This window comes from Ovis aries, chromosome 11 (assembly GCF_016772045.2).
Source record: "Ovis aries strain OAR_USU_Benz2616 breed Rambouillet chromosome 11, ARS-UI_Ramb_v3.0, whole genome shotgun sequence".
In the NCBI taxonomy this organism is placed as follows: domain Eukaryota; kingdom Metazoa; phylum Chordata; class Mammalia; order Artiodactyla; family Bovidae; genus Ovis; species Ovis aries.
Genome location: NC_056064.1, coordinates 45,802,629 through 45,827,442, shown reverse-complemented (window position 1 = coordinate 45,827,442; position 24,814 = coordinate 45,802,629). Strand labels below are relative to the sequence as shown.

At 37.7% G+C, this 24,814-nt stretch overlaps 1 protein-coding gene across 7 annotated transcripts in view; it reads left to right on the top strand.

The window, feature by feature from the left end:
* Positions 1–24,814, top strand: part of KANSL1 (KAT8 regulatory NSL complex subunit 1) — a 167,743-nt gene that overhangs the window by 88,142 nt on the left and 54,787 nt on the right. The gene's annotated exons all lie outside the window — the stretch shown is intronic.

The window sequence follows — 24,814 nt, the reverse complement described above, 5'->3', positions numbered from 1 at the left end:
CCTCCAAAAATGCTCACTATGAGCCATCACTTAATATGAGGGCTCAACTTTGTTGACTCAGAAAATGTTGAGTTTCTTTTAAGAGTTTTTGTTTAAATCCCTCTACTTTAATCTTTATTGCTATGGGTTGGTGGTTTGGAACTTTGGCTGCTGAGTGGAATCACCTGGGAAACATTTAAGGAACAGTTCCAGGCCCTCCCCCCAGTTAAATTTTTATTTAATTGATCTGGAGTGTGTCTGTCTCCTCTTTAAGAGACTGCTTGCTAAACTTGTTTTGTGTTTGTTTTTTTTTTTAATTCAACAATGATTTATGACTGGTTTACCAGATTCCTGATATCACAGGACTCCAGGGACATCTAGTTCTACTTAGTGAAGCAAGTCTGTCAATGTAAATGATCTTGTCAGATAGTATACAGCCAGTCTTGCAGTTCACACAAAAGAGGTACTCCTCCAAAAATTGTAATTTATTTTCCTAAATGAGCCATATGTGTGTGTGTCCATATTCAGACAGGTGGTACTTTGAGGTGAGTTTGCAAGTTCAGTGAAATATGGGTCTCTGGTTTCTTTTATTTGGATATCTTTTAACTCACCTTGCTTTCCCTAAGGTGTTAAATTTCTGTGCCTGACACCCTACCAGTATTTGACAGCCAAAGAAAATGCCTGTATTTTTATTATTTTGAAAAATGTAATAGGCTGTTCATTAATTCATTCAGATAGAACTCACTTAACTGCCCCTCTGTCTTGAGGACCTGAATGAGTTGTGTGTGGCCCCTACTTTCACTGCAGTCAGGTACAGTCTCAAAGGGAGACATGGGTGTCAAATTTTTCTCTTTCATATCCATATTCTATTACATTGGCAAATCTTGCTGGCTCCACTTTCAGATTACATTCTGAGTCTGAATACCTGCTCCCCATTTCAAATGCTATCACCAGCCTATTATCTTTTGACTGGACCTCCTTAGAAGACTCCTAATTTGTCTCCTTCTGTTATTGATCTCCTATAGTATGTTCACACAACAGCAAGAGTGAGCTTAAAAATGTAAATAATACCTTGTGCCCCTGCTCAAATTTGTTGAAAGGCTTCATGATGCACTTAGACTAAAAGTCAAACTCCTTATTGTGGACTCCAAGGCTCTACTGGATCTAGGATCTGCTTTTGTACACCACCTTGGTATCATGTTTCCCTTGGTTTCTTGTGCTGCAACCACACTGGTCTTCTTACTCTTAATGTTAAATGTGTTCTTGCCTGTACGTTTTACTGCTCCCTCTTCCTGAAAGCTTTTCTGCAGATTTCCTGTCAGCTGAGTTTGGTTCTTCATCCAGTTGAGGTCTCTGCCACTTTTAAAAGAAATATTGTTGACCACCAGCTGTAAAAGGGCAACTTAACATCACAATTGACATTTTAATAAGCACACACACACCCCCACACCCTTTGCTTACTAGCTTATTGTCTTTCTCTTCCTCTGAAATGTAAATTTCCTCCTGTTATATAGGGATTGGCCACTATAACACAAGTATCTTGAAATATAAGCATTCAAAAAAAATCTTTGAATCAACTGAGTATTTTTTAATTATGAGTATAGGAAAAGACAAATAGGTCTGTGACAAGGACTGCCAGGGAATGCTCCTTTAGTCTCTGCCGGTGTGGCAGAGCATAAAGGAGCCAGGAGAGGTTTGGAGAGTGATTCTTTGAGATGATGCTGTGGGCAGAGCCAGATCAAGCAGGACCTTTTTGGTCCTTGTTAAGAATTAGGGGAGGGCTTCTCTTCCTTCCCCCCCAATCTTGGATGCAGGCATTGTGGTGATGTTTTAAACTCATGGTTAGTTGAGGGTGAAATGTGAAGCCAGCTTTCGGTTCTTTTATCATGTGTTTGAACTGGTAACTGAATTGGGAGATGCCTTATAGTGGATAATTTACGGAGAGGTGCTGTGCTTGGTCATTAACGTTTTAATTTTTCTTCCTATTTATTATTTATAATTCTTTTGCAGATGATGAGCATAGATTTTACAGTTCATTTTAATTTTCTATTTTCTTTCCATTTGATTTATGCATGAAATTTTGTGTTCCCATCATTGGGAAAGAAAGATACTGAAGAGATTACAGAACTGAATTCCTATTTAGAAAATTTGTCTACTCTGAGCTGTGACTGGCCTTCTTATCCTGAATATAACTGTGAGGAGTGAAAATAACCTTTTGAACTCTGATGGGGAAAGTGGTGGTGGTCTGTAAAAGACATTTCATTACGTATGGTTGTTTCTGGCTACCATAATTCCACTGTATCACCTGGCCTCTGATTAGACCCAGTCCGTGAGTCTGATGAGAGCCAATTTTAAATTACCTTTTGAATTTCCTGTGGCTTCTCTCTCTTTTCTCTTATTAGCTTGATAATCCAGTTGAATGTATTATTGCTTAGAGATTGGTTAATGACCATGACCAGTTTTTGAAAGAGAGTCCAGAGTCCAGAGTGGACAGTTTTTTGGTTAAGTAGTATAGCCAGAAGCATTTTCATATTACTTTTTCCCATTTGTCAAAGGAAATAAATACCCAGGCTATTTATGTATGCATTTTTAGGGTATTCAGATGTCATGGAGGAAAGGACTGTGGAAACCTGAGTCCTAAAACTCATTTAATTTAAAGTTGGGCAAAAAACTTACAGTTCTTATTGGGTAAATATTTTCAGATTTTAAGCCCCTTTACTTTTATTATGCTAAAATATTCTGATAAGACTCCTTGCTATTGTTCAGAACCCAGTGTACTTTATATGTTGTTAAAGATTTGAGTTTTGACTAAGAAAAGCCTGTGGTCTACTGGAAAGAAAGCATTTTTTGAAAACAGCTTTATTGAGGTATATTTTAGAACACAGACTTTTCCATTCAATCTGAGTTTGAATTTCTGTGGACACTGATTAGTTGTGTGATTTTGTCAAAATTGCTCAGACTCAATTAGCCTTGGAATACAAGTTGTAATCAAGATTAAAAAGTGGTGTACATCAAGTACCTGGCCCTTTAGTTTTCAGTAAGTGGAACACTTTTTAATATTACTAATACTACCATGTAGTATATGCATCTCTTTCTGTTCTTTGGGATTTTAAAGCCTAGGAACTGAACTGAAATGGACAATAGTGATAATAAAATCTGATGCTCCTGAACACAGCCACACAAGTTGATCTGCAAAACTGAAATTACTAGTTCACGTACACTGTCTAATTTTTGTTTTATATTGGAGTTGATTAATAGTGTTGTGTTTCAGGTGTACAACAAAATGATTCCGTTATATATATGTACATGTGTCTGTTTTCAAATTCTTTTCCCATTTAAGTTATTACAAATCAATTATATTCTTCAGCTTATCTTTTCCTATGTAAAACTTGGTTTTATTGTGTTAATCAGCAGGAGGATTAACTTATTCTGTCCATTTTATAAGAGGTTCCCTTTGAATGTAGCTCTCTTGCAGAGAATTGAGAGTAGCCAGATGTGTTACTATACATGCATGATGCTGTGTGGCTCTGCCCTCCCCACTCTCATTCCCACCCTCCAGGTCCTTGGGTGGTAGGTACCCTGTACAGGCAGATGTATTTGGGATCTAGATTTCTAGATTTAGGAGAAGTACGTGATTCACATTGAAGCTTGATACTTAATAAGTTGCTTATCAGGATGGATTAAATCGCTGTTTCTAAGCATCCTTATATTTGCTAGGAGATCTCCCTCTTCCATTTTGCAACCACTTAATAATACAGCACTTTTGTTATGAATATGATAGGAAATGTTCTGTTGCACAATGTAAATACTTGTTTACCTTTAAGCACTAATGGCTAGATGCATCTTTGTCTTTGTGATAGCAGTGTAGCTTTAGAAGTGAGAGGGAACTGCTGCTGCTAAGTCGCATCAGTTGTGTCCAACTCTGTGCGACCCTGTAGATGGAAGCCCACTGGGCTCCTCTGTCCCTGGGATTCTCCAGGCAAGAATACTGGAGTGGGTTGCCATTTCCTTCTCCAATGCATGCATGCATGCTAAGTCGCTTCAGTTGTGTCCGACTCTGTGTGACCCCGTAGACGGCAGCCCACCAGGCTCCTCTGTCCCTGGGATTCTCTAGGCAAGAATACTGGAGTGGGTTGCCAATTGCTTATTTAACTCTTAACACATTAGATGATAGGATAAGGGATAGAAATAAATAAGGAATAATGATAAAGATAATTAATTGTAAGTAATTATGATAAAAATAAATATTACAAAGATAGGATAAAGTGTAATGCTATTATACATGTCGTGCCTTATAAACATTCAGTCTCGTTAAATTACTTTATCAATTACTTGATGTGAGGTAGTTTCTTACAGAAACTGGGACTCAGTATAGGGGGTTGGGGTCGACAGTGGACTTGCCCAGGATCACATGTAACTGTTGAAGCAAAGATTAGAGTCTAGTAGTCTAGTTTCACCTTTGCTCTTGTAACCTGTTGTCTGTCTCACATTTTGTCTATTTAAGGTACGTATCTGTTAGATTACCTTTAAGGATAGCTGATGGCATCTGACTAGATATGACTGTTCAGAATCATGATGGTAGACTATTGATTGTATGGAACTGTATGGCTTATATAAACATACTTCAGAAACTTGTGCTACTTTCATTCAGGCTAAAAGACAGATAATTTCTCTGTTAACAAATAGCTTGCAGTTCTTTCTTTTCAAATGAGGTTTGCACAGGCTCTCTAAAACTTGGTTTCAAGAGCTGAAGCCTTCCCCTGACCTTAGAGGGAGACCTGCTTGGTTATTCAGATTTCGTTATATATGCCTCCACAGTTGAAGTGGCGCTTCCCTGGTGGCTCGGCTGGTAAAGAATGTGCCTGGAATGCGGGAGACCTAAGTTCGATCCCTGGGTTGGAAAGATCGCCTGGAGAAGGGAAAAGCTACCTACCTACTCCAGTATTCTGGCCTGGAGAATTCCATGGACTGTATAATCCATGGGGTCGCAAAGATTCAGACATGACTGAGCAACTTTTACTTTCACAGTTGAAGTATTCTTTTTTTTTTCTCCCCAGCTTTATTGAAATATAACTGACATAAAACATGATGTAAGTTTAAAAAGATTCTAAAATTTTTAAATACTTCATGGATGAGGCGTTTTATGTTTGAATGCTCTGGTGTCAAAGCTTGTGGCCTTAAACTTTTTTTCAGAATGGGAGAAATACTTTAAAGGGTGAACATAGTTTCTCCTTGAAGTTTTCCGCTTTCATCCCTCCTTCTTCTCCCTCATAAATAAAGTTCTTCATATGTGTTGGACTGTTTTAAATAAAGTTCTTATCTGTCTGTGGAAACAGGAGAAAAATGGGCCAAAGAGATAGGTAGGTAAACACCTTGAATTGAATTCCCTGTTTACTAAGCTTGTCTTTGACACAGGCAGTGAGGATAGAGGCACTGTAGTGAAGTGATTAAAATTAATGGCTGTGGAGTCAGATGTACATCTTGGTTTTTCTTCTCTGTGCAAATGACCTAATCCCTCGGTGCCTCAGATTCTCCATCTGCAGTATGGGGAGAGTGGGTGCTGTCTCTGAGGGTTGTTATAGTGATTAAATGATGAAATTCATGTAGTGTGTAGCGATGCCCAGAACAAAGGAGACGTTCCACAAATGTTAGCTACTATATATAGTTTGCAGCTGAAGAAAGCAATTTCAGGAGAAAATACTAGAGCTGATTAAAAACCACGTTTGTTGGTCATGAAATATTGGCGTGCTAAAGTATCTTTTACAGCAGTTTTTATTTGCAACTCATACATAAGGTATAGAAGAGGTCCTTAAAACTTTGTGAATAGATAGAACTCACGAGGAAGCATGCAGAACTTAAAAGAATAAGACTGAATTTAGTCTAGGATTATTCCTAAATTTATTGTAGGGCAGTGGTTTTCTATTTCTGATAATTGGGGGAAGTCAGTGCTATGATATCTGCAGTGACTATTGGCTTTTGATCCATCAGCTTTTCTTAGCCCCCTCACCCCAACCCCTTTAATGGAATCCTTAATATTTTTCAGGTATCCTGCAATTGTGTAATTCACAGGACCCCTCTCTGGCCTCATTGAGGAAGCTTCATCAGTCTTAAGTGTCTCAAAGTGTCATCTTTGGACCAGTAGTATTAGCTCACATTGGAACTTGTTAGAAATGTAAATTCTGGAACCCGCCGCCCCCCCCCCCCCCCCCCCCAACCTCAGACTACTGAATCAGAAACTCTGGAGGCAGGACCCTATAGTTCAGACAGCCTGCATGCTTAACATTTGACTTCTAGTGTAGTTTCCAACTCAGGTAACATAAGAAGAGTTGAGAGTATAATATAAACGAACAGCACCTTCCAGATGGGGAAAATTTTGAACTGGGAGTCATGTGCCACAGCTAAAGGGATCAGCTACTGTTTGTTTGGCCAATAGTCGTTAAGAGACCACTGGTAGATCTCATCTTTGTATTTAATAGATTTTAAAGTTCTGCCAACGAGTTAAGAAAATTTTGATACCCTTATGAAGGTCAAAGAAAATTCACCTGTAAGCAAATAAAACCAAGAATGTGACCTTAGTTTGTGATCTCTTATGTGGGAGTTTTGTTGTGTGTAAAACTTGCTTCATTTCACAGGTCATTATTTTAGATTAAATTTCTGATGTGGAAATTTTTTTGGTCATGGGATAAGGACAGTTTTAAGATTTTTTATAAAGGTTATATTGTTCTCTAGAATGAAACTGCTGTTTCATCAGCAGTGTTTTCATGAAACCTAGCAGACTTTAGGTACCTTTTTTTTTTTTCCATGACTTTTAAAATTTGACCAGACAAGGGGCATCCTTCAAATTTTGCTTTTATTTACTAATGTAGTTTAACCCTTGCTTTGTATTTATTGGCCATTTGTATTTTTATATAAATACATTTTGCCCCCATTTGTATTTCATATAAATAAATCTTCCATGCTCATTTGCTTATGTGTCTTTTTGAATTGATTTGTAAGTGCAAATTGGTTTCCCTAGCTTTCTGTTTGGCTTTTAATTTGTATGTTTCTTGAATGATAGAAGTTTTGAATTTGTTGTAGTCAAATCCATCAGTCTTGTCAAATTCTCTCAAAAAATCCCATTGGGATTTTCATTGGAATTAGATCGAATTTATAAACTAGTAACCTTCATTAAAAATTTGTGGCTGCCTTCCCAGTTGTTCATAGGCTGCTGTGAACCACTGTGGGTAAGATACTCCCTTCCTCACCTCCACCATCACCAGTGTTCATTCATTTAGCATACATGTACTGAAGGCTCACTGCCTGTGAGGAGACTACAGTAAGGCCCCTGCTTGCAAAGGCACTCCAGTCCAGGAGCGTGTTCATAGTCCAGGTCGTTCATAAGCCCAGCAGAGCTGGCTGAGGTACCCAGTTAACACAGCTGACTGTGCAGAGTTGTATTCTGATAGGTGTATAATTCTTGTCAAATAATACATAAAAAGCAATGAAATAAAGCATTTTTAATGTTAAAATACCTTAAAAAGAACAGTAGTACAATACAACAACTGGCCACCAGGGGCTGACATCGAGTGAACAGGCGGGAAGGGTTCTTGACTGGAGGAGAGAGAGGAGGTGGGAGATGGTAGAGCTGAAGGATCGATGGCAACAGGAGACAGGGCAAGCGGCAGTGTCGCTCACGCCTGATGTTGATGGCACAGGTTCTGGTGGTTCCTTGCTGGATTCAGTTCTATCTACTCTCTTGAAAAAATGACCCAGTGGTGTACGGGTAGTATCTCTTTTTTTCCTGTTAGGTGACATGGACAACATATGCTAGACACATGAACTAACTTAACTGAAGGGACATAGAAACACATTCTGCATCTTTCAAAGTTTGCAACTTGAAGGTTTGTGTGTAGGGGACTTACTGTATTTAGTTTGTAGGACTACATTCGTGAATAAAACAAAAATTCCTTGTTATACATGAGTGAGTAAAACAGGAAACTGACATTGCTTGAAGAACTGAGGCAGTCAATAAATGAATAAACATATATCAGGTGGTAAGTGCTGTGGAAAGAAAGCAAGGTCAAGGAGAGGGTAGCGGCAGCAGCTTTACTATTTTGTGTTGGTCAAAGTAGGCTTCTTTGATAAGATGACCCCACGAAAATACAGAAGCATTGCCCAAGGATAACTGGGAAAATAAAGTGTTCCAAGACAACATCCATATAAGTCAGAGAATGGAGGATGAGAATTAGTAAGCCTTTTAGGAACTTTGGCTTTTACCCCGGGTTAAAATAAAATAGCAAGCAGGTTCAAGGCATGAGAACCACTCAGGAGGCTGATGCCGTTTCCAGGTGAGAGATGACGGTTGCATGGTTGAAGTGGTCTGAGATGAGGTGTGTATTTTGAAGGTTGAGCCAAAAAAATTTCTCATGGATTAGATATGGTTGTGAGAGAAAGGGAAGAATTGAGGATAACAAGTTTTTCAGCTTGAGATACTGGAAGAAACTTTTTTTCTTTCTTTCTTTCTTTTTTTTTTTTTTTATAACAGAAGAGGAGGAGACTATCAAAAACAGATTTTTGGAAGGATGTGAGAATTTTAGTTTGGGAACACTTATTTTGTATCTGGCCAATTTTGTAGCCTTTATTTTATATCGAACTCTGCTTCCAACTGTTTTCCTGTTTTTTTTCTCTGAGGGATTTTTTAAAATTAACTTATTGGAGTAGTTTATTTATAATGTGTTTGTGCTGTACAGCGAAGCGAATCAGTTAAGCATATACATATATCCATCCCTTTTAGATTCTGTCCCCATACAGGTCACTACAGAGTATTGACTCTCTAAGGGACTTTAAGATAGACAATATTGTCTGGGAGAAAAGGTGCTTGCAGGTAAACAGCTTAAGGGATGATTTCTTGCCGTGTCCACCTTGTTGCCTTTGAATTCCTACTTTCAGCTTTATAAGAGTTACTGGGTGCATCCTCCGGCCATTTCCTGATGGTATTCAGATGTGTGGGCTGAGGAGGGGTGTTTTGTATGGTTATGTTCCACTATCTCTTTGAGTAATGTTACTTCTTGATTAACCTGGTGTAATAATTATTCCTTTCCTTGCTAGACACTGAATACCATTTTCCGTCATTTTAGCAGCTTTAACTTCTTCTCATTGCCAACTAACTAAATATCCTTTGATATCAAATACAATTTTCTATCCACGTTCATCTAGCTTTTCATTTCATTATTTGAAATTTGTAACGCGGTAAAGAAATGAACTTTTTATTTTTTAAGTTTGGAAGGGATTGGCAATAAATTCACTCACTATCTTTGATTATTAGAAATCCTGTATATGATATAGTGATTGGAAATAAGAATTTATCTTTCCTCATATGTTCATACTTTTTTTGAATTAATCCTTCTAAGCTTTGATTTTTAGAAATATCTATCCAGAGATTAGCCAATATTCTTAGTTTCTAGCTCTGTGAAACTTTAAAAGTCTAATTTTCATGAGTTTTTAAGAGGAAGTTGTTGGAGTGCGGGTTGGATTTCAGTAAGCATTTACTATCTAAAACTGGAAAAAGAACTTTTCTTAATGCTATGTATGGTAATGTGGATACTCTTATCATACAACATACCTTCCATTTTATGTACTCCCATATATGTATGCATTTGTGTGTGTGTTTCTTTTTAATTGGATTTCTGAACTCAGGACATTGTTGTTACTGTATGCTTGACTTTAGTTTAAAAGTAATATACACCTGTGACACTACTGCCAAAGTCATTCCTGTTTGCCTAAAATATTTTAGAGAGGACAAGAGACAGTTACAATAGGGCTTCCCTGGTAGCTCAGATGCTAAAGAATCCACCTGCTGCCAGTACAGGAGACCTGGGTTCGATCCCTGGGTCAGGAAGATCCCCTGGAAGAGGAAATGGCAACCTACTCCAGATTTCTTACCTGGACAATTCCATGGACAGAGAGCCTGGTGGGTTACAGTCCATGGAGTCGCAAAGAGTTGGACACGACTGAAAGACTAACACTGACTGAATAGAATGTTTGTTGGAGGGGCAGAAATGGGAAGATAGTTGTAAAACATGGGCACACAGCCTTTAAAGCTTCCCCAGGGATCCCTGTGTTACTTTTGCTTGTCTTTAAACTTTACAAAAGAGAGTATAAGTTATCTTATAGGGATTTTCAACATTATGTTACTAACATTTAAAAATCAGTGATATTTTCCCATATAGCTGTAGCTTATTCATTTTCACTGTTCCACTGAGCAAATAATACTGTGATTTATCCATTCTTCTCTTGGTGTGCATTTGGTTTTCCCTCGAGTTATTTTATAAATATGCCCAATGCTATTACTCTGAACATTCTTGAACATGCCTCCTGCTATATGTGTGCTAAGGGTTGGTTGAGGGGACTGTTGTGTATCCATGAATTAGAAATGCTAGGTGGTAAAATAGGAAAAGGAGCATGACAAGGCTGTATATTATCACCCTGCTTATTTAACTTATATGCAGAGTACATCATGAGAAACACTGGGCTGGAAGAAGCACAAGCGGGAATCAAGACTGCTGGGAGAAATATCAATATCCTCAGATATGCACATGACACCACCTTTATGGCAGAAAGTGAAGAACTAAAAGCCTCTTGATGAAAGTGAAAGAGGAGAGTGACAAAGTTGGCTTAAAGCTCAACATTCAGAAAACTAAGATCATGGCATCCGGTCCCATCATTTCATGGCAAAGAGATGGGGAAACAGTGGAAACAGCGGCTAACTTTATTTTGCGGGGGGGGGGGGGGGGGCCCCAAAATCACTGCTGATGGTGACTGCAGCCATGAAATTAAAAGACGCTTACTTACTCCTTGGAAGGAAAATTATGACCAACCTAGATAGCATATTGAAAAGCAGAGACATTACTTTGCCAACAAAGGTCCATCTAGTCAAGGCTATGGTTTATCCAGTAGTCATGTATGGATGTGAGAGTTGGACTATAAAGAGGTCTGAGCACAGAAGAATTGATGCTTTTGAACTGTGGTGTTGGAGAAGACTCTTGAGAGTCCCTTGGACTGCAAGGAGATCCAGCCAGTCCATTCTGAAGGAGATCAGCCCTGGGTGTTCTTTTGGAAGGAATGATGCTAAAACTGAAACTCCAGTACTTGGCCACCTCATGTGAAGAGTTGACTCATTGGAAAAGACCCTGATGCTGGGAGGGATTGGGGGCAGGAGGAGAGAGGGATGACAGACGATGAGATGGCTGGATGGCATCACTGACTCGATGGACGTGAGTGTGAGTGAACTCCAGGAGTTGGTGATGGACAGGGAGGCCTGGTGTGCTGTGATTCATGGGGTCGCAAACAGTCGGACACGACTGAGCGATGGAACTGAACTGAAAGTATGCAGATGTTCAGCTTTATTGGATAATGACAGTTTCTGATATTGCTACTAACAAGCCACCTCAGACTGAATGGCATGAAACAGTGTTCATCTTATTCTTGTAGATTCCCTGGATCAGAATTCAGAATACAGTTGGAATGACCTGTTTCTGATATATGATGCGTGGGGCTTCAGTTTGACAAGACACAAGGCTGGGGGCCAAAATACTGGGACCAGAGAATCATTTCCAAGATGGCTTCTTCACGCATGTGTGCGGCACCCTGTTAGGGGTGCCTGGGTGGGTTTGCTAAGGGACACTGGTCTCTTTAGTGTGACAGCCTCAGGGTGGTCAGACCTCTTACATGGTGTATCTTTGTTTAGCAAACAAGGGTGGAAGCTTCCTGTTCATTTAAAACTGGCCTGAGAAGTCACCTGGCATCACTTCCATCCTATTCTATTGCCTGAAGTGGTCACAAACCCTCTCACGTTCAGAGGGAAGAGACAGAACCCTATCTTTTAATGGGAGGAGTGTCAAAGAATTTGCAACTGTATTTTAAAACCACCATAATAACAGTTTATTCCAGAGCTAGATGTCCCAGTTTATAGTTTTTAAAAACGTAATTTGAAATATTATTACAGATTACTATTGATTGTTTGCTGCTTGAAAAACATTCCAGGCCCTCGTCTAGAAGCTGTGTGCCTGCCTGTGTGCTCAGTCACATCCGACTATGCAATCCCATGAAATGCAGCCCGCCAGGCTCCTGTGTCCATGGGGTTCTCCAGGCAAGAATACTGGAGTGGGGATCTTTCCAACCCAGGGATCGAACACGAGTCTACAGCATTTCCTACACTGGCAGCTGGATTCTTTACCCCTGAGCCACCTAGACAGCCCCTAATAGCTGTAGGCCTGTAGAGTTTTGTTCTGTGTATAAAGCAGTTCCCCAGTACCAAGCTGTGAAAAAGGAAAAATGATGGAACTTTTACTTGCTGTTAGAAAAATTTTTGAATTTTTGGAGAGTTGAACCAAAGTTGTTGGAGGACTACTAATGAAGGCCTTGAGATTGCATTGTACTTAGGAGTGAAGGGAGCCACTGATGGAGGCTGAACAGAGACGTCGCAAGATGAAACAGAATTGGGTTACTATTCTTGATCTGCTTTAAATGTTTTGTGCCTTTCTAGGAAAGAATCTAATAGTTTTAATAGATTATTTTTATTTTATCAGTGTTTATCCTTTGAGGAATATATGTAACTGGCTATTTCTAGCAGAATCAAAATTACTGAATGTTTTAATTTTGTGTGGAAGAAAGTTGTGTGTGTTGTTGGGGGTCTCATGTATATAGTTGGAAGTTGGGGGTCTAGTTCTTAATCTCTCATAAGTCTTAGCAGATCAGTCACTTTATCATTTTCGTTAAGAGACTTAGTTCCTGGAGTCTGTCTTTTGTTCTGTGATTCCGTGATTAGTGATGTGAGTTTTAAAGTAATCACAAAATGTGAGCTGCATCAAACCGTTTCTATTATATTTTTCAACCCTGCAGGCTCCCTCTCACTTCATCTTGTTGAAAACCACCCCTGGGAGCAGGGTGGGTAACTCACTCTGCAGCAGTCAGGTGGCATTCAGCAGGTGTCTGTGAGCAGCTTGAGCATTTTACATCACAGAGGTGTGATGACCCTATCTGTCTCTGGGGAAACAGTAAAAGTTGCATGTGCTTATTTTGTAGTTGCCTTAGCACTTCTGTCCTTCACAAAGATATTTATTGACTTTCCTAGAGCTGTTTGGATTGTTCAAACACAGTTTTTGGTGGGAGTGAGATTGTTGTACAGATGAACTTTCTCTTCTGTCATGTCACAGTGAAGTTTTTGTCTTTAGTTTGAATTTACATGTAGTTCTGAAAAGCTGTACATGCGTGCTGCCATGTGATACACCTGGAACATTATTTTCATCTCTAGAGTGGGTATTTTTCCTACGATTTCTGTTTAGCTTTTAGGAGCTGTATGATTGTTGGTAGTGGGGGTAGTGCTGTTGAACTATGTATCTTTATACTGTTTGCTCTAATGCAGCAGAGGAGAAAGAAAAACGGTTTTAACTTTCTTTTGTTCTTCAAAATAATTATGCTTGTCTTATGTATAAAAACAGCTGAGTGTTGTAAAAGAAAAACTGGAGCAGTTTGAGAGAGATGAACCTTTACCTAGTCAAATCTTTAGAGGGTGCCTAAATCAGGATAGACTGGAAAGAAACTTGTTCCAAACCTTATCTGGACGGAATCTTTCTGTGTGATGTGTGATCTGGAAAGAAACTGACATTTTTGTTGAAATGCTGAAGCAATTGTTTGATTAACTTTACTGGGATTAAGCCTAGTTTGGGGAATTTAGTTACTTAAATCACTCTGTTGCCTGTCAGCTTTAGTGCATTAGTAACAGTTGGTACCTTGTTTGTAGGAACATACCTAAAAACTGAGCAAGATGTTGAGTCTCCTGTTTATTTATAGTGTGTCACTTAGGAGCAAACAGAAGTAGAATTTTGGAGCTGTAAGGACCTTAGTGATCAATCAAGTGAGGAGACTTGAGGGCCATGCATATAGAATAGATTGGGGGCTTGATTTCCTTTAATAGTGAAATTCTTTTCCTTTTTTCCCTTTTTTTAAAAACATGTTGCCATTTAGACGATTGGTGTATGTTTTCCTATTATTTATATGGTTTTGCTTATTTCTAAGAATAAATCATCAGGCTTAATTTTATGTAAAATGTCAAATATAGCACTGATCAGGTAGTCTTATTTCTGAATCCGTAAAATAGGTGTTAAATTTTTAAAAGACAGCATTTGCATCACTGTTACCTGTACCCAGTTACAGAAGCCAAAGTAATTTTTTAAATCAAAGTTAACTCTCAGCCCATGTTGGTGTACCGTACTCATATGAGCATCTTTTCCTGACATTTGCTTTAAGAGCTTGAATGACTGAATTACTTCTGACTGGGAAAGTCATTTACTCTTTTGGGTTTAGTTTTGACCATTTAAAAATTGAGATGTTTAGAGATACTATGGTTTCTTTCAGTTTTAAAGTTTGGGGCATATTTTGAGAGGATGATTTAGATTTAAACTGGGTATCATTGTTTGGTCAACATCCCAGCACTTACAAAGTCTATATGATATATGAGTCTTGTCACTAAGGGAAAGAATTTTGTTGCAGCATCTGGAGTGAATTGAGCCTTTCAGATACCTATCTAGTTATAAATAATAACCTCTTCCCCCTAGTATAAATTACAGCTGTACATATAGGATGTGTACTTAGGCCAGTGGTCATAGGTTCATCACATCTTATAAAGAAAGCACTTTGTAAGTTTTTTTTTTTTTTCCAGTCCAGCTCACAGGTTTTATAGATAAGAGAACTGAGTAGTGGCCTTATAGAGCAGGGTTTCCCAAACTCAACTTGAATTGACATTTTAAAATTTATTTATTTTGTTTATATTTGGCTGTGCTGTCTTAGTTTGCGGCATGTGGGATCTTCAACCTGTATTGCAGTGTGCAAACTCTTAGCTGTGGCATGTGGGATTTAGTTCCCTGACCAGGGATCAAACCCAGGCCCCCTGCATTGGGAGCATGGAGTCTTGGCTACTGGACCACCTGCGAAGTCCCAGGGACGGTTCTTAATGAGTTGGGAATAATTACTGTGGTTACTTCTCAGTGATCTTGAATTTGTGAATAAGTTTATCTTCATCACTTTTATTTATTTATAGTGAAAGGGACTACTACAGAATAAATGACCTGTGAAGCCATCTCCCTCATCACCCTCCAGCTCTCATTACATACCCTGCCAAGCATGTTGGAACTCGATTAAAACAAAAGACATTTGGTCTCAGGTTCCTGTTTCTCAAGTGTGTTTAAGGAATACACACTTACCAAAACAAATATTTGCCATTGGATGGAAGGGCACAGAGTGCCTTAACAGTAGCTGAGTTAGTTCAGCTGGGTACCGTGGTAAGTGAGAACAGCAGCAGCTACCACTTGCTGAACACTTGCCACATGCTGGGCATTCGTTGGCATTGTGGTGCAGATCACCACTTGCTTTTGTCGCCCCGTTGTTCCAAGGACGTGTCTCTGGGTCTTCAGTCATTCTGCACTGCAAGCTAGTTTGATCTCTGAGGGCTCACTAGGTCATTAAAATGCTTTCATAAAGGTTTTGTGGGAGGTGGGGTGGAGAGTGTGTTTATATACTGTGTAGTAAACAAGAACTTTGACAGAGTAATTTTCAAGTTCATAGGGGAAAATGTTCAAAAGATGCCAAGAAAACTTTGAGATACAGTATCTTGTATCATATAATTTAAGATTCTAACTATTAGTAAATGGTATGAAAGAGCATGGTAATGTGGAGATGATGTGTGAATTCTGTTTTACTGTTTTGAAAGCATCCAGAACATTCACAGGACCCTCTGTAAGCATCCATTCAGGTTGTGTATAGTTGTTATTAAGAATATAGCTTTGTAATATAGCTTTATTTTTCCTGGTCTGTGTGGGTTTAGAGTAAGAGTGGACTGTAATTTCATGTCTCCCTCTGGCAAAAGAGACTAGCCAGAGTGGTTTCTGAGATCTGGCACCAAAGGAGAAAGGGGTTAGCTTCACTCTAAGGTTACACTGGTTTTTATCTGTTGGAAGGACAAGGATCATAGGTCCTGGTCCTTGTAAAACTGTATTTTATTTTTAAAGTGAGAAGAAAACGTTTCTCTGTAAGAGTTTTTGGTCATTCTAGAGATGGCCAGAAACAAGTTCTCCCCATGGAATAACAAATGCTGATACCCTCCATCACCTGCTACTTCCTTGTCCAAACTCTGTACTGTTGACTCTGCTTTAAGGAACCCAAGCTGGGGAGTAGTGTGCTGTTTATAAGAAGCTTCTAAGTCCCATGCTGCTTGTAATAGGTACTTTAAGTTGTAAGGTGTGATCCTAGTCAGTCTCTTGCTTTGGTGAGTGAGCTAGATCAAATAATAGCAATTTACTATTAATACTCTTTACACTTTAATTTATGGCTTTTGAGTGAATGGGATTATTTAACTATTTAGAATTTTCATAGGAGAAATTAGTATTACATACACAATTTGAATATTCTAGCCTCAGTTTGATTATTGACAGATTCTAAATGGAAATCACTTTTATATAGCGATGGCTTCTCTAGGCAGTACAGTGGACAGAAACTTGACTGGTTCACTCTGGAGGAGCCATTCTGGATTAGCAGTTACTTCAGTAGCTGAGATCTTTTCAGTACTGACTTTGTCATTTTCCTTTCTTCTAGAAACAGCAGATTCCTACACTCTAAAAAAGGCATAGTAACTAAGCCACTGTTTTGTTCTGAATCTTCATCCTCCAGTTCAATGTCCAGTTCTCGACCAGCCACAAAGAACTGTAAACCATTTCCATCCTTTGTAAGACTTTATTTTTCTCCATTAGAACACTTAAGTGTGTCTCAGGCATTCAGGTCTTTCAGACTTAATTTAGGTGTTTTTGAGTTTGAAAATTAAGCAAAGCCAAAATAAGTCTCATTTTTTAATATTTCCTGAGAATTCCTTATTCATAAATTATAATACATAGATACAGATAACATTGAAGATTAATGAGCAGCTAAAGCACACAGTAAGTAGTGCCTATAAGAAGGCATGGATAATCTAGTTGAAGATCAATCATATATAAGGCCAGACTTGGAAATATTACATTAGTAACAAAATAAGGGGACCACACTAAGCATGAAGAATACAAAGTAATGAATTGTGAGATACAGATCAGCAGGAAAGACTCCCAAGAGGGAGGTGGTTTTTAGGAATAAAAGATGTTAATAGGTATTTCCTGGTTGTAGTCTCCCACAGAACAAACACACACAGTGGCCTAAGGGCTGCTGAGAGTCTGTTGGAGAATTATTATGTTTCTTTCTTTTATTGTGCCTGGCAGGTTATATATTATGTATATGTTATCATGTTTAATAAAGAGTCTGACAGGTGGACATTGAGAGCAGTTTGAAGTACCTTATATAATTCTTTAAAGGTTGGGTGTGGTTTTTTTTTTAAGCATATATCTCAGTCTTAAACATGAAAAAAATGAATGTACAAATAATTTATCTGCTGATCTACAGAATAATAAATAACAAATTGTAGGTTGTTTAGAGGAGTCAGTTTACAAAGTTTAAAGGTGTGGGCTTTGTGACAAGAGTACAATCAGCAGAATTCACAAACATGGGAAATTCTAAAGGACAGATAGCTCTGTTTCTTCCACAAATAAATTGTGAGGGGGGAAAAAAAGAGGAAAACTTAAAATTTGAGGTGTTTTAACCAAACACAGTGTGTGGATCTTACTTGACTTTGATTTGGGCTGACCAGGAAATTTGAATAACTACTAGATATTTGACATTAAGAAATTTTTTTTTAATATATGTAAAGTCAGTTTACCTTTTGGAGACACATAAAAACATGTGCCAGATGTAATGATCTGATCATGAGAATTGGCTTCAAAATCAATCTGTAAGGAGGAGGGATAGATAGATGTTTTGGATGTGGTAAGATTGGCCAAGAGTTGATAGTTTAAGCTAGTTGATGGTTATATGGGAGTTCATTATCCCTTAGCTAGTATTAAAATGTTTTTCATTTAAAACAGGAGTTCCAAGATAAAGAACATGGACCAAGGTCAGGATTGTTTATACTGTTTCATAATATTAACATGGATTAGGGTCCTATGGGATTTGACCCTACCTGCCTGTATCCAGTGTCGACTCCAGTGCATTTTCCTCCTTCACTGTCAGGGCTGCAGCTCCATTACCTGTAGACAAGTTGTTTCTTCTTCTTAGACATACCACAATCCTCATTCACAGTCTTCTGTATCTCTCCATAACCTCTACCCCTTACCTCAGCAAGATTGCTTGTTCAAGTCCTAACTTACTCTTTGGCGCTCAGGTTGTTTATCCCACAGAGAAATTTTCCGGATCTCCCAGTCTAAATCTGATGTCATAGTTATTGTCTCTTATCTCACGTTTTGCATGATTAATTGTTAACATTTGTCTTCCCCGTTAAGCTCTGAGTCAGCATTTTTGTTTGTTGTATTGTGTCCCCAGCACCTAGTATAATCCCTGGTAAATAAAATAATAGGTCTTAAGTATTTGTTAAATGGAGGGGAGAAGGGAGAAAGAGTTCCTGATGGATTGAAAGCTTGGCTGAAATAATATGCCAAAATACACAAATCTTATTTCAGTTTCAGAGGTAATCTGACTTAAGCAGTGAGACAGAAGGGTCAAGTGTTCAACCCTGAATGTTACCAGGATGAGTTGGCTCTGGAACATTTACTTCCTATTGCTACAGAACAGCTCTAGAAAGCTGATATAACCTAGAGTGACAGCCACAGTGTCTTAACCCATTCTCATCTATGAGTTTTATGGCTAAAATGTGGGATGTTTGACACTGGACAGTTTGACACTAGACAGTTTGGTTCTCCTTCCTGGCCCCTGCTCAACTTTCTTTCCCTCATCTCTGTAAATTTGGGGCCACAGGGATAATGTCATTGAAGTTCTGACTGAATACAGTGTCAGTTTTAGTGAACTACTCTGGATTTTATATTTAGAGTAGAACTGCTTTAGGTGTCTTTGAACCCAACACTCAAGACACTCAGAATTCTGCTGCTAATTGAAAACACCTATTTCCTGATTATGTATGCCTCTTAAGAGACTTTATCTCTTGTCCTCTTTTGTACCTTTTATGATACGGAATTAAAATCCAAAGTTTATATTTATTTAATAATTGTTCTTTTCTGATATACATATTGTACTTTACAGTTAAGATTATATCATTTTGTGAATACCACATCCTGTGAGGCTGACGTTGCTATTATTTCTAGAGGTCAATTTACACATGTCTAGGATCATACAAAGTAAATAAAAATGAGAACTTGGCTTAAACCTATCTTCCTGCTCTTCCTTCGGTTCTTTTCACATCGCTCTTGAGCTCGGTAGTTAATACTTATATACACATTTTTTTATGCTACTCTTAGTAATGTTAAGATTTTCTGTTCTTTCCTGTATTGACCCTAAGCCTTACCCTGAATACCGTGAATCTAGCAGCTGTATGCTCTGACGTTCGATGATGATCTCAATTTCACATAGTCTGTTTTATTGGTTTTATAAGTCATCTAAAGAACCTAAAGACTTCAGAATGTCGGTGTTTCAGAAATTTTGCACTTGTGGAAGTAGCACATAACTGTTGAATAGTTTTTGGTAGAACGTGGTACTGTGTAACTTGCTGTGGATAATCATTTTACTTTTATTTTGTTACATTTCCAGATCAGGGAAAAGGATAATCTACCACCACTGTTCTACTGGACTTAAAGGTTTCCCATCCTGGACTAGAACTAGGTGACTTAGCTAGGTCAGGTGTTTGACATGGGTCAGTGCCGAACTTCAGTATTACTTTTAGATAAATCAGCTTTTACTGCAGTTTATCTTTGAGTAAAAAGGCAGTTGCTGTATCTGCCACTGCTGTCTGTGGCAGCACTGTAGGCAGTGAAATGGGGTTTATCAGTTACAAAGAGTTGTATTAGTAATCTCTTTTATAGTCAGTGGGCAGTCTTTTCTCTGTGTGAGTAGAAATTGCTTTCCGTGTTGCTTTTCTTAGTGGTAGAACTAAGGTAAGTTATTCTTAAGGTGTAGTAAAAAAAAAAAAGGTTTTATCATTGACACCTTTGAAGATTCAGTGGAAGATTTAGTTTTTACATTTCTTGTCTTGTCTAGTTGCTCAGTCATGTCTGACTCTTTGTAATCTTATGGACTGCAGCACACCAGACCTCCCTGTCCATCACCATCTCCCAGAGTTTGCTCAAACTCATGTCCATTGAGTCAGTGATGCCATCCAGCCATCTTGTCCTCTGTCATCCCCTAAGAAAAGTTTAATCTCCTTACATCAGCGTCCCCATATTGATCTGTTTGTCCTCTACTAATAAAATATCACCATTAACATTATCATTCAAGAGGATTTTAGAGAATCAAAAACAAAAATCCCTTTCTTGTTTTCTCTGTTGACCAACATGTAACTTGAACTCTAAATTTTCTAGTACTTTCCACTATTTAGCTTTCAATTGTTTACAAATACCAGAGCTTTCTTAGAGGAAATGATTTTTTTTTTGTTCAAGTAAATAATTATTGTTAGATCCCATAGAGCATCTTAAGTTCTCAATGTGTGACAATACTCTAACCCTGTTTAAAAAAAAACAATAACTACTAAAGCTATATAGCTTCACATAGCTAAAAAATAAATCTATTTATAGAACATACACTATTATACAAATAAATACTGGTAACATAGCTGGCAATGTTTACTAGTTGTGTGATATTACAGAAGCAGTTCTTGGTATTGTATCTTTCCATGTTTAGGGACCCCAAAAAGCAATTCATTGTGTAAAAGTTTAATGGATCTTTATCCCACACATGTAGGCAAAGGAAATTTACCTGTAAACTGTTTAATAAAATCAAGGAACAAAATATTAGTTAAAATGACTTCCCACTCAGGTGGTAGTCCAGTACATGTAGACAAAGTATTTTGGTACAAAGTGAGATAACAGTTCACAGAAAGCACCTTAGAAGGCATCCTCGCATCCTGCACAGAAACAGGATTTACTAATTGTTAGCACAGAGCAAGCAACAGGAAAGAGTTAAAAGACTTCTCAGTGTTGGAATCCACATTTTTTTTCCCTTCATTATTGATAATGACAACAGTAGAAACCAGTTCATCATTATATTTACATAAGTATCTCTCTGCAGTCTTAGTGACATGTTATTTTTAAAGCATGACCCTGCTTTTAAATCACTCTCTCGTTTTGAGCTGCAAGTTATTAAGAGTAATAATTTACATTTTGAATATTAGGGATGAAATCTACTTCTGCCTCTGATAAACTGAATTTCTATAGCATGTTGTTTTTGTTAAGGAAAAAAATACATAAACTCTGCTTGAAGCTGTTATTCTTACACTATGCTTTGTGTTCTGATTTGCCATTGGAGTGTCGTAACATCATCACAGCTCACCTCAGGCTTGCTAACTGTACACCTCCCACCTTTGTTAACAATTCAGATTTCTGGCCATGTTGCTGGTATTTTGGACACTTAAGGTGGGGTTTTCCATTGTTCATTAATTACATGACAACTTCCTACTGAAAATTTTATCTGGCTAGAAACTGTCATATTTGTAGAATTGAAACATGTTCATAATTGGGGGTTGTGGTCCTCCCTTAACACTGCCTGTCTTTAATTAGCTTATTAGGCTTCCAAAAAAAAAAAAGTAATTAGGTTTTGCACTAGTATTTAGAATAATATTTATCAGGCTGTTCATTTTGACAATAAGAAAATTGAAAGGGGCTATTCCTTAATATTTGCGGAAAAAAAGTGTTTATCCACCAGAGTTCTTAGGAACTGAAATGTTTTAAGGAATTTTCTTTTCCTTTTATATTTTTAAGTTTTCACATAGTTAAAGTGTTCTCATTTCCTTCTTACTTTTTCCTTGACCTCAAACAAGAAAGAAGAGAAAAAAAAATTCTTTTGTTTAAGATGTGTCAAAATTCAGAAATAATAAATTTCCTCTTTCCTGCCAATTCAGAGTGCTTGCTGTTGGAACACTTTGGTGAGAAGGCTTCTGAGCTGAGTTCAGGATCCTTGGGCAAGACTGCCAGGATTATTTGTCCACCAGGGGTGACTAAGGAAGAAGTGCTGTAAATTAGCCAAGAAATCATCTTTCCCCGCTTTGGTTTTCAATGTTAGAGTATTACTTGGGCTAGCCACTGTCAATTGTTAAAATACGTTTGTCTGACAATAAACCTGTCATTAAGTGGATGTTTTGTGAATTTTACTAATCACTTTTTGGCTTCGAAGTGCTGCCTTTTATGGTATTTGACTCCCCTTCTACTTTGTTTTCTTGAAGACTTAGGATTTGTAAAGAAGCAGATAAAAACTGGTTTCTTACACATAAGAGTGACAGGAAGAAATAAGAATTGAGATTTTATTTAAGAATAGTATTATGTGGTTCATGTTAGGAGTGGTAGCTGAGGAGGTTACCTGGAGTATCCCAGTGGTGGTGGATGGTGGGGATTGGTACTGTGGCAGCTTCAGGAATGAACCTGTGAAACCAAGAGATTTTACAAGATAGGAAGGTTATAAACCTTGAAGAGCAGTGAAAGCTGGAAATAGGACATGAAGGTTGACTAGTTTTACTTCTTTTAGTGAAGGGGGAACATTTTTATAGTGCAAGAATGATCCAGAGGTTGCACTTGACGTCTTGAGGTTCTTTTTCTGAATTTGGGCTAGAACTAGACCTGCAGCCAACATTGAGCCAGATGATTGTACTAAAGAAGAAAGGATCTCTAGATCTTGTGCTTATTCCATCAAGATTAGGGAATTGTAAAATGCCTATTTCACTCTACCAGTGGACTGTGTTAAAGTTCACTTAGAGTCACTTAAAATGTTTTGGTAATGAGTATGTATAACCTGATTGGAGATGGGGCTAAGGGCAGTATGACTACTACTTTCTTGAAATAGAATTTTGTGGAAGATCATAAAATATTTTGGTTACAGAGTATACCAGATGCCAGGTACTTCCTCTCATATTAAAGTTGCTGTTTTCTATCAGACTTTTAGTTTTTAAAGAGAAGTTAAACCTTACATAACAGATACAGCTAAAATCTAACTTACCTTTTCCCCTTCCCAAGGCTAAGGAGGACTCTGATCCTGAATTTGCTGTTTATTAGCACTGTACATGGTTTTTTTTTTTTAGTTTTTTATTTTTTAAATTTAAAAATCTTTAATTCTTACATGCATTCCCAAACATGAACCCCCCTCCCACGTCCCTCCCCTAGCACTGTACATGTTTTTATGCGTTTACTATTTATGTATTGGTAACAAGTCTTATAACTGTGTTTCATTCGTCTTTTGTCTTGGTAGCGGGGGAGGGTTGGGCTGTGTGGGTCTTAGTTGGGGCACTCAGGATCTTCAGTCTTGTGGTATGAGGGATCTTTTAGTTGCTTTTTGTCTGTTTGTTTGCTTGGGTTTTGTTTGTTTTGTTTAGTTTTTATATAGTTTTTCCATTCCACATTGTTGAGATTTAGTTGTGTTGATACATATAGTTATAATTAAGTTGATAAACAATATTCCATTAAATTCCTTAATTACTTGTGTGTATCTATAAAAGTACTTATTTTGTTTATTATTAGTTTTTATATTTTTCCATTCAGCATTGTCTTCTGAGATACAGTCAGATTGATACAGATAGCTCTAGTTAATTAGTTTCTGTTACTATAGAAAAATCCCTTAGAGGAGTAAATTAGTTTATCTGTTTCCCTATTTTAGCAAATTAAATTGTAACTAATTTTTCGTTGTTACAAACTATTGCCGTGAACCTATTTGTTTATGCAGATGAGCAGGTTATATTGTCAGAAGTAGAATTTCACAATGGCTGAGTATACACATTTTCCCCCTAGCCAGATATTTCCAGATTACTCTTTAAAAATGGTGGTGCTGGTTTTTATTGTTGGCAGTATATGAATTACTGTTTTCCACATCTACCAACACTTGGGTTTTCCAATCTGGGTTTGAAATGATATATCTTAATATATCTAATATTTTAACCAAAATCTAATAAGACATGGCATATTTTTATGTATTTATTGGCCATTGGGATTTCTCTTATGCAAATTTTTAATATATTCATCTTTTGTTAGATTGTCTTCTTAAACCTCTTTGTTGGAGTTCTGTTATATATTCTGTCATTTTATTTTTAGTTTTGTATGTTGCAGATATCTTCTGCCAACCGGTTGCTTGCCTTTAACTTTATTAAATCTTTTGCAGTTTGTTGAAAGTTAGCTCAATTTTTTTTAAGAGATTTAAGAAATTCTTCCCTGCTCTGAAGTTTCAAAGATAATCTTGTTACGTTCAGCTTTCTGGATTTAGGAATTCCAAAACTAGGGAATTATATCATAAAGAAAGGAAGTAATTTTATTTTTTTCATATATTTTTTCATGTAAAGAACTGGCATCTCGATGCCATTTATTGAATAATTCATTCTTTCCTCACTGTTCTGGCTGCCCATCTCTTACATGTAGCCAGTTCTAAGTTTAGGAGTTCTGTATTCTGTCCCACTGTCTTTTTGTCTTTCTAGACTGCCTTAATCATCATAGCTTTATCTTACATCTGCAGTGTGAATGTTCATCATACTTTCTTTAGAATTTCTCTAGTGCTGGTCCTTTTTTTTTTTTTTTTTTCCCCTAATGTGAATTTTTGAATGAATGTTTGTAAGCTTCCATTAAAAACCTCGGGAGGGGGGTAATTGGTAATCCAGTGGTTAGGACTTTTCACTCTCCCTGCCAAGGGCCCAAATTCAACCCCTGGTTGCGGAACTAAAATCTGACAAGCCATGTGGCCAGTCAAAGAAAGAAAAAAACAAAAAGCCCTATGGGGAATTTGATTGGAGCTTATTTGTCTCTATAAATAGATA